The sequence below is a fragment of the Setaria viridis genome, chromosome 9 (assembly GCF_005286985.2).
Source record: "Setaria viridis chromosome 9, Setaria_viridis_v4.0, whole genome shotgun sequence".
Classification (NCBI taxonomy): Eukaryota; Viridiplantae; Streptophyta; class Magnoliopsida; order Poales; family Poaceae; genus Setaria; species Setaria viridis.
In genome coordinates, this window is record NC_048271.2 from 35,821,893 (window position 1) to 35,830,845 (window position 8,953).

The 8,953-nt window shown below is 48.1% G+C and overlaps 3 long non-coding RNA genes across 3 annotated transcripts; 2 read left to right on the forward strand and 1 right to left on the reverse strand.

Moving 5' to 3' along the window:
- Positions 1-910, forward strand: LOC117840183 (uncharacterized). The gene is made up of 2 exons (XR_004636955.2): positions 1-478; positions 597-910. It is a non-coding gene; the product is annotated as an uncharacterized lncRNA (long non-coding RNA).
- A 2,549-nt stretch (positions 911-3,459) lies between these two features.
- Positions 3,460-6,562, forward strand: LOC117835853 (uncharacterized). Its single transcript, XR_004635975.2, has 2 exons — positions 3,460-5,988; positions 6,061-6,562. It is a non-coding gene; the product is annotated as an uncharacterized lncRNA (long non-coding RNA).
- A 77-nt stretch (positions 6,563-6,639) lies between these two features.
- On the reverse strand, positions 6,640-8,533 carry LOC117835854 (uncharacterized). Its single transcript, XR_004635976.2, has 2 exons — positions 7,817-8,533; positions 6,640-6,828 (listed from the first exon to the last, which is right to left on the reverse strand). It is a non-coding gene; the product is annotated as an uncharacterized lncRNA (long non-coding RNA).
- Positions 8,534-8,953: the final 420 nt, after the last annotated feature.

The window sequence follows — 8,953 nt, forward strand, 5'->3', positions numbered from 1 at the left end:
TACGCATGCATGGCGCATGGAAAAAAATAAAATAACAAAATTAACCCACCTACGTATACATGCCAGCATGATGTGACATCTTTCTCCCAGGCTGCAACCGATATATAGCATTCTCCCAGCAGGCTCTCCGTCTCCTCTCACCGGCTCTCTTCACTCTCTCCTCTCCTCCGATCCCGGAAGGCCTCGGCTCAGTCTTCTCTCTCCCCTTAGTTCCTAGCTGCATGGCGTAGAGCAACGACTGGTAGGGCTCCGCAGCGAGCGGCGTGGCAGCCGCTGCGGCTCCGGCGAGCTCACGCTGACGTTCCGAGCCGAGAGATGGGTTCACGCAGAGCGAGCGGCGAGGCGGTGGATCCGGCCGAGCGAGCAATACTGCTAGCGTATCCCCGCGGATCGAGCGGCCTGCGCGTCCTACAGGCGTGCAGGGCCGACGCGCCCGCTCGGGGGCAACAGGAGCCGTGCCGCTGAGGTGCACAAGAAGGTGGGCGCGTGGCCCTTTCATGTGTTCTTGCTTGATTCTTTTTTCTTGTGGGTTTGTTGTGTATTTCGTTGGAACCTAATTTTGCTGCAGCTTTTGTCGATTGATTTCACAAGTGCAGATGGACAGGGTCTCCATGCTTCAGCAGCTTCAGCTCTAGGGGAAGGAGACCGAACTGACGTGCGAGGGTGCGTGCTGGACAAAGCGAAGCGGCGGCTGCGGGTCCGGCGAGCGGAGGCTGCAGGTCTAGCTAGCTGTGGTCTCCGTCCGCTTGGCCGGTGGTGGCTTCATCCATTGGCCGGCAACGGCAAGCTGTGGGAGGGGCTCTTTTTTCTTCTTTTTACCTCCTTTTGCATGATTGTAGCAAATGAATCTTGGTGTACAATTCAATCAAAAGAAATAGATATTGCTGTCAATAAGAATGTTCTCATTTAATTGCAGTCCAATAAACCGTTCTACCAACAAGCACGACAATATATATAAAAAGCGAATATTGAATTAGCAATAAAAATAAAATGCTGTATTTGAACAACAAAACTGTTGCAGTCAGTTTCCCTAGGAATATAGAACCTAGGGAAAGTACCTTTCCACGTAGGATGTACTGACATGTCAACTGGTTCCCTACAACTCCAATCTTCTAGGGAAATCTTCTTTCCCTAGGGTTTTACTAGGGCACGATCCCTTTCCCGTCAAAATCCTCCCTAGAAATCTTTTCCCTACAAAAATTCCTAGGGAAAACGCTTCCCCACAGTTTTTCAGTCTTTCCCTAGGATGTGGAGTTGTAGGGAAACCTGCGTTTTCCAGTAGTGCTGGGGCTGGAGCGTGACGACTAACGAGCCACCAGCCCACCATGTGCCATCGCAGTCGCACAGTGCCGTCGCGGTCGAGACAAGTAGCTAGCTCGTGAGGGTGGCCCCCGACGTGTTGCCACTCCTTGCAAACGCATTCGATTTCCACGGAAAAGCCCAGGTTTCCAATTCGAGCTAACCTGGAAAGGGTAGCGCAGGGGTATATGGTCCTTGGTCAGAGATCGTCAAAGGGAGGCGAGTGGGTGGAAGGGAAAGGTAGTAAAAATTCACTCGTCAGCTGGGTCCGGTCCTGCGGAGAGCTGCACCCACTCCTGTTCTTGATGTTCTTTCACGATCAGTTCTCCATCTGCAACAGTAGTGCTGCGCACGGCTGCATGCTAGCTGTGCGAGTTGCATGAAACGGGCAACCAGTCCACTGCAAGCCTCGCACGCGTCAATGACACGTCGGCCCCACCGTGCCTCGTGCACGACGCTTCAGCGCGTGAGCTCCAGCTCAAGCTAAGCTCATCTCATTACGAGTGCCGCCGATTGCTGTAGAGCGCAAACTGAAAAGGTGCTCTAAGCCTCTAAGCCGCTTCAGTCACGGTCTCACTCCTTCATCCCCTGTGAGAGCTCGCTCGCCTCGCCTCGCCAGCGGTTTTGTCCGTCCTCTCCTCGGTCCCTTCCGCTCCTCGCTCGAGCCGAGCACAATGAGCGAGCACATCGGCCTCATCGTCGGCATCTGCATCGGCATCGCCCTCGTAGTCCTGCTCCTCTCCGTCCTCTGCTGCATCATGGGGTGGAAGGGCCGGGACGCTCAGATCCGCCGCGCTGCCGCTGAGGCAGCGGCCGCCGGCAACGCCGGGGGAGCGCCAATGGCGCCATGACCTGTATGAGCGTGCGTGGCCTTTTCTTGTTTCCCAGCAATAGCGTACGGTGGTGTGGGTTCGATGCTCCCTGTTACTAGCGTGTTCTCTTTTTAATCGGTCTGTGGTTTGTACTTGCTGATTAGGATGCAAAGATCCGTGTTTGTTCTACCAAGTGCTTGCTGGTACGTGTGGGTTTGAGAGACTTTGAGTAAGTAGTACTCCTACAACGTAATAGACTGCCACCTAATAAGCTAATTGCCAGTGCGTTCGATCTAGTGTAGTAATGTGTATCGATTAATTTGGTCTGTTTCTCTTGTTTCCTGATCTCTTCACAAGCGATCATCTCTTCTTTCGATCTTGTCCGAGATCGCGTTGAAATCTGCGTATAACAAATGTGTTGATCGATCGATGTGTGATCAGGAGGAGTAGGTACCCGTGTAGATTTCGCTTTGATTGAGCCGGGCGGCAGCTGGCGCACACGGGACGAGCTACAAAGGCAGCAAGGAGGGCATACGTATACAGCAAGTGTGTGTTTGCGTGTGAATCCAGCCGAACTAGCTAGCTGCTGCAAAGATTACTGAAGCTGGCCGGTGGAGAGAACTAACTGACGATGCCAATGCCAGTTAGTACGACTATCTTATGCACACACGTATGTGTAGCATCGAGCCGGATAAGTCAATGCAATGCGTCAACAATGGCAGATTGGAGAAAGAAATAAAGAGCACTTGGCAATGAGAAGTCCAGACGGTAGAGAAAACATAGAAATACGTCTTACGGCGGTGAGCAGCATCTAGAACCGGCGGAAACACGCTCATGTGCCATTCACGCCGAGCTCGGCGGCGCCATGCCCGTGCCTATCTTATTGCCAAGTGCATTTCGAGGTTTATCACTGCTTAGGTTTTAAATCTCTGGCTATAACTCCACTATATAACTATTTGCTATTTGAGGTAGGAAACCGCTATTTGTACTCACGTATAATTTAGCTGCTATAGCCTGCTACCAGCTGATTTAGAGTCTGACTGATAAACCTCTTTAGCCCGCTATTTAGAACTATTTCACTAAAGAACACATCTGCAGACGCTCTAATTCGAGTTTGCAGTGACCAAGCTCGTCAAACGTTGTTTGATTTTGAGGTATCATACTGCATTCACTACTACAAAATAATTTTCACCAACATTATATATAACCGTCGCTTTTTATGAACCGACACTATACTTTTTATGAACTGACAATGGTGTCTTTTCACCACCAGTTCTGGAGTTGGTGGGGGCAGCAACCATTAGAATCAACGGTGACGCTCCATTTCACAGCAGGTTGGTAACTAAAACCTAATTAAACTCGGTGGTGATGGACCATGAACACGAAAATTTTATCACCTCTAATTTTGACGAACTCAGGTATATGACCTCTCTGCTCTCACTCTTATCCAGCCTCCCATCCGCTTCTCTCTACATCTCTCCCTATCTCCCATCCGCTTCTTTCTTCCAGCCTTATCCACATCCATCCATCCTCATATCTCTCTCCATCCCCCAATAGACGACGGCGGCGGCTAGCCGGATTCGCTTTGCTGCTCCTCTCCTCCGCCCTCCGCTCACCCCTCACTGGCAGTGAGGAGTGGTGGTGGGGCAAGGTGCGGGAGCAGTGCTCGAGATAAGGCCGGAAGCGGCGGCACGCGAGAGGGAGAGGCACTGGGATGTGACGCAGCGGCGCACGGGGGAGCAGCGACGGCAATGTGACGGCATGCGAGGGACTAGTGGCGGGTTGCAGCTCGACGGCGCGTGGTAGACCGGCAGCGTGCGGGGAGGTGGCGACGGCAACGCGTGGCACACGGGGGACCGGCGGTGGGCTGCAACTCAGCAGCATGCGGGAGACCGGTGGCAGGCAGTGATTCATTGGTGCGCGGGGGACCGGTGATGGCGACGCGAGGGACCGATGATGGCAATGGCGACACAAGGGACCGATGACGGCAACGGCGACGCGTGCGGGGGAGCTGCGACGGTAGCTTGCTGCACGGCGGCAGGTATTTTCTTTTCTTTTTTATTTTCTTTTGACGGTGCTCATCACCGCCGATTACACATCCGACCGTGCAGGTCTCCAAACTAATGGTGATCTCCAAACTAATGGTGATGAAGGTTTTGGGATCAATGGTGATGACCCATCATGTAATAGTGATTTATGCTTGTACCTGGGCACAGGACACCTGTTCGGCTGTTCGCCGGGTTTGATTATGGATGTTCACCACTTCCAAGCATGAAGTACATCGTAGTGAGCAAGGGCGAGGCCATATTTAAGTTCGGAAACGCGCCATGGAACTTTGCTGTCGTGAGTGAAGTGGACAACAGTCGATCAATGCAAAGAGGATCCTTTTCCTGCTTTGCCGTATCTTTCTTGCCGATGATGCTACAGAACATAACTGTATCGCCGCTCAATTTTGTTGTCTCCTAGTCATCCTTGCACATTAGTATTGCCGTTTGCATCCCCTTGTAACTTATAATTAATCGCTGGCCACATGAATTGCCACAGTCACTTGGAAGCAGATCCAATACAGTTTTTTAAGGAAAAAAATGTGTAGACTATCAATTACGGCATATTGCTAACCAAATCTCTAGTAACTTTAAAGAAAAAAAATGTGTAGACTATCAATTACGGCATATTACTAACCAAACCTCTAGCAAGGATGGTAGCGTTGTCATGTCCATCACGGCACAGTTGGCTTCATTTTAATTTCCATGATCTTTTTCTTTCCGCAAATAGACATGACAACGTCATATGTTTGTCCATATAATGAGAATTGACATGTATGTTTCCTTTCTTTTGTTATTACGTATTTGACATGGACTTTTTAGGTTATTGCAGGCCATAAGATTATCATAAAATCCAACAGAGTTGTGTTTGACATTGACTCTTTCGATTACTCTAGATTGTTTGATCTTCATAAAATCCAACGATCCATATCCTTCTCTTTTTTCGATTAACGTGACAATTCCTTTCGATAAACGTAGTGGCTTCTTTTGACATTATTGTATTAAGATAATCAAGAACCCCAATTCAACCTCCTTACTCCTATTTACTAAACCGATCGAGTAGGGTAGTCCGACTTTTTTTTTATTTTAGCCCTTTTCGTGAATTTTTTTCACAAATACACCTTGGCAGAACTAATTCAAAAAATGGACCCATAGCTTGGCGTCGGGGTGGCTGGCGCCAAGCTAACACCTCAGCCGTCGTGGCTGACGGGGCATTTGACGTGGCGGAGGCTTTGGCGCCAGCTGGCTGGCGCCAAACTTCGAACATAAGGGCCCTTCTTCCTCCTTTTTTCTCCTCCCTCTCAGGTTTTTTTCTCTCCCCACTTCGCCCTATACTACGAATCGGCATATTTAACCTAAGAAACTTTGATTTGGTTCGTAGATCTCGAAGAGCAAGGTATCCTCTCTCCCTCGTAGCTTTTTTTCACATCGATTCGCTATGTATTAGTTGGATTTTTGAACTTAGGGTTTCATGCAACCGTAGGATGTCGAGGTGTGGAAAAGCTAGGAAACTAAGGTAACCTCAGCACGCGTAGTTATGTTATGTGTTCATTGTTGTGGATCAAATGGGAAACCCTAATTGTAGGTTTATTTTTAAGTGCTTTCGGTTCTTACAATGAAATAAACTAAATTGTAGTTATGGCGCCAAGCTAACCGAAAATGCCTTCGACCCATTGCCTCTGCCTAGTGGTGTTCCAGTGCCTATGTGCTTTTGCGGCGATCCTTGCAAGCTAGCCAAGTCCGATGAACATGACACGTATACGCAGAGATATTGAATGTGTTCCAACTTTGAGTTTGAGCCTACACTTCGTCAGTGCCGCATTAACAAGTTGGTAAGAAATTGTTGTTGTGTTATAATTATTTTCCATGTTTTTTTATTTTCTAACAATTTGCATTTGTTGCAGACCCCTCCACCGCTCTGTGATTTTGAGCAGTGGATCAACACTGATATCAATCCTGAAGACAAGGAGAAGATAAAGGATATGTTGCGCTGGGATGCAGAGAGGAAGGAGATGATGGAGAAGAGCCTCAGAGAGGAACCTGCAGAAAAGGAGCACAAGGAAGAGGAGGAAATGAGGCGTGTTGCTGCGGAAAGGGAAGACAGGGAGAGGAAGTCTGAGCATGCGCGTCGAGCGAAAGCAGCGATTAAGGAGAATCCCAGTGCCTTGAGGAAAGGAAAGTGGCCACGTTGCACTCAGTAGTCTTCATTAGTTTCTAGTTCTATGGTTTATTGATGAACAATATTGTCTACTGTGGGACTTTTCATTATGTTGTCATGTAATGCACTTTAAGCATAGGCATGCAAGTGGTAGACGACGTATGTTTATTTTGCGACGTAATGCACCTTAAAGTTGTACTCTTTAGTGAAATTTTCGCAGAAAATGAAAAGGGCACTTCTTAGTGAAATTTCGGTAGAATTTCCTCTATTTTTTAATACAATCCATACACAAGTATAAGATGAATATTTAACCTAAATACAAACATACAAGCATATGACACATTCATATAAAAATCCACAATATTTCACAACGAAAGTGCATATACACAATAGTTCACAATGAAAGTCCAGAATAGTTAACAATGAACATCCACAAAGTTCATAATAATAATCCTGTAGCATCATTGTCATCTCTCCGAAAGGCAGGTGAAAGCTGTGAGTCTCGAACCGCCACCTACATTTTAGACAAATATTACTTGTCAAATAGGTAAGGACAAGATGTAATCACCAAAAGCAGAAAACGTTTAGGCGAAATCATCATTTCCTCAGTTTAGCGATTTGCTTCAATTGAAATAGAAAAAGACACTATCATCACTTCATCACCTACTTGGCATCGTCAAATCTTTGCGACAGCATAAAGTAATCTAAAGTAATCAGACTACGAGAATTAAAATGACAATAGAAACAAGTCAAGCAACAGATCCAAGAATAGAATTTAAATTTGTTTGACAAGTACAAACACGTAGTTTGCGAAAAATGCCGAGTGCTGACAGACTATGAACTCCTTGAGTTTAAAACCACAGCTTTTTATGGTTGTAACGGCAATACAGCAACATAGTCTGCCACTATTTATTGTCGTATGCAGTGCGGATCCTACTCTCATGATTTGATAATATAACTTCTCAAGAAAATTCCACGTTATTCTAGAATTTGATCTTGTTCCAGTGTAGAGTTTCAATACCAGGCAATAAAAGCATCTACAAAGCATGCAGAAAACACAGGATCGGCAGCCTGAATTCACCAAATACTATCACCAAACCAATCCAGACGCAAAAAAAAGAAAAAACAGCATTGTAGTGCGTGAAGATCCCCCGGTCGACAAACACCACCAGACCATATAGAGTAAATCTTCCTTGTGTTCCAGAAGTAACACGCAGAAAACCAGAAATAGCTCTAACGAAGCAACGGCAGCTTGAATTCAACAAACAACAGAAATAAGAAGATCGCTGCTAAACTTTAAGGGATAGAAATGGAGTGCACACGTCTTCTTATTCCCTGCAATTTCTGAGGAATCAACATTGGTCAGACGCAATCACATACCACAAGCAGTCCAGGAATTACGCAATACACTAGTATTTCGCGTCTTATTTCAATCATACAACCAATCTCGTAGCAACCAGTAGGGAACACTTACGAGCTACAGAGCTAGGTTCGAGTCTTACCCTTCATGATCCCAAATCGATGCAGATTCCACCTCTGCTCGCTGCTCACATGCCTCCCGGCGCACGGAAGGATTTGGAGCTGGGGCAGCCGCCAGAGAGCGGCGGCGGCAAGGGGCGGCGGGAGGCGAGGGGCGGCGCGCGTGGAGGGCGGCGGCGGCGGCGCGGGAGGGTCGGCGAGGTACGGCGACGGGCGGCGGCGCTGGAGGAGCAAGAAAAGAACTGTGGTACCAAAGAAAAGTTGGAATGAAGAAGCAAGAAAATTAAGGGATAGCGTTCCTCAGCTGGCGCTAGGATGTTTGGCGGTAAATCGTCATGTAAGATCTATGGGCTGGACCTTGGCGTCAAGACATGCCAAGCTAATAGGTTCATTTTTTAAATTAATTCCGCTAGAAGCGTATATGTGAAAATTTTTCTAAAAGGAGCTAAAATAAAGAATTAATTCCGCTAGAAGCGTATTTATGAAAATTTTTCGAAAAAGGAGCTAAAATAAAAAAAGTCGGTAGGTTCGTAACATTTGGTATCCAGAACTACTTCGATCCGGGAACCGCCGCCGCCACACCAAAATGCAGCTGAACATGACAACCGAAGAGATGACGGAGAAGGAGATATGTGCTGTGATACTGGCCAAAATCGAGGAACTGATCGGAAGCTGGATGACATGAATCGGAAGATCGAGAGGGGGATGCTCGATTGCGCAGCCCAGTTGAGCAACCGGCATCTTCATCCCCTTCACCGACCTCCTTTTCACTGCGGGAGGCCTCCGGTGTCGTCCCACTCGTGACCATGCAGCTTCAACTGGAGCCGCCCACCAGGTGTTCGACGGCGGGTCACAACCAAGCCGCTCTTGTTCATGTGCCCGCAGCCACATCTATGGCATCACCAATGGCTTCCCAGACCTCCTCTCCACCACCTTGTGCCGCCGCTTCCGTGCCTGTGGTGACCCTAGAGTTTCCACCGGCGACGCTCACAAGGTGTTTGACGTTGGGCCTCTACCAAGCTGCCCACGTTTTGGAGTCCGCGACTACGACATCGGCACTGCCTTCTGCTTCCTCGACTGCCATGCATCCTGTCTCTGGACGTCTTCCTCGCCGACCCAATCACCACCAGCAAGCATCCCAAGGTGACGCCCAGCAGGTG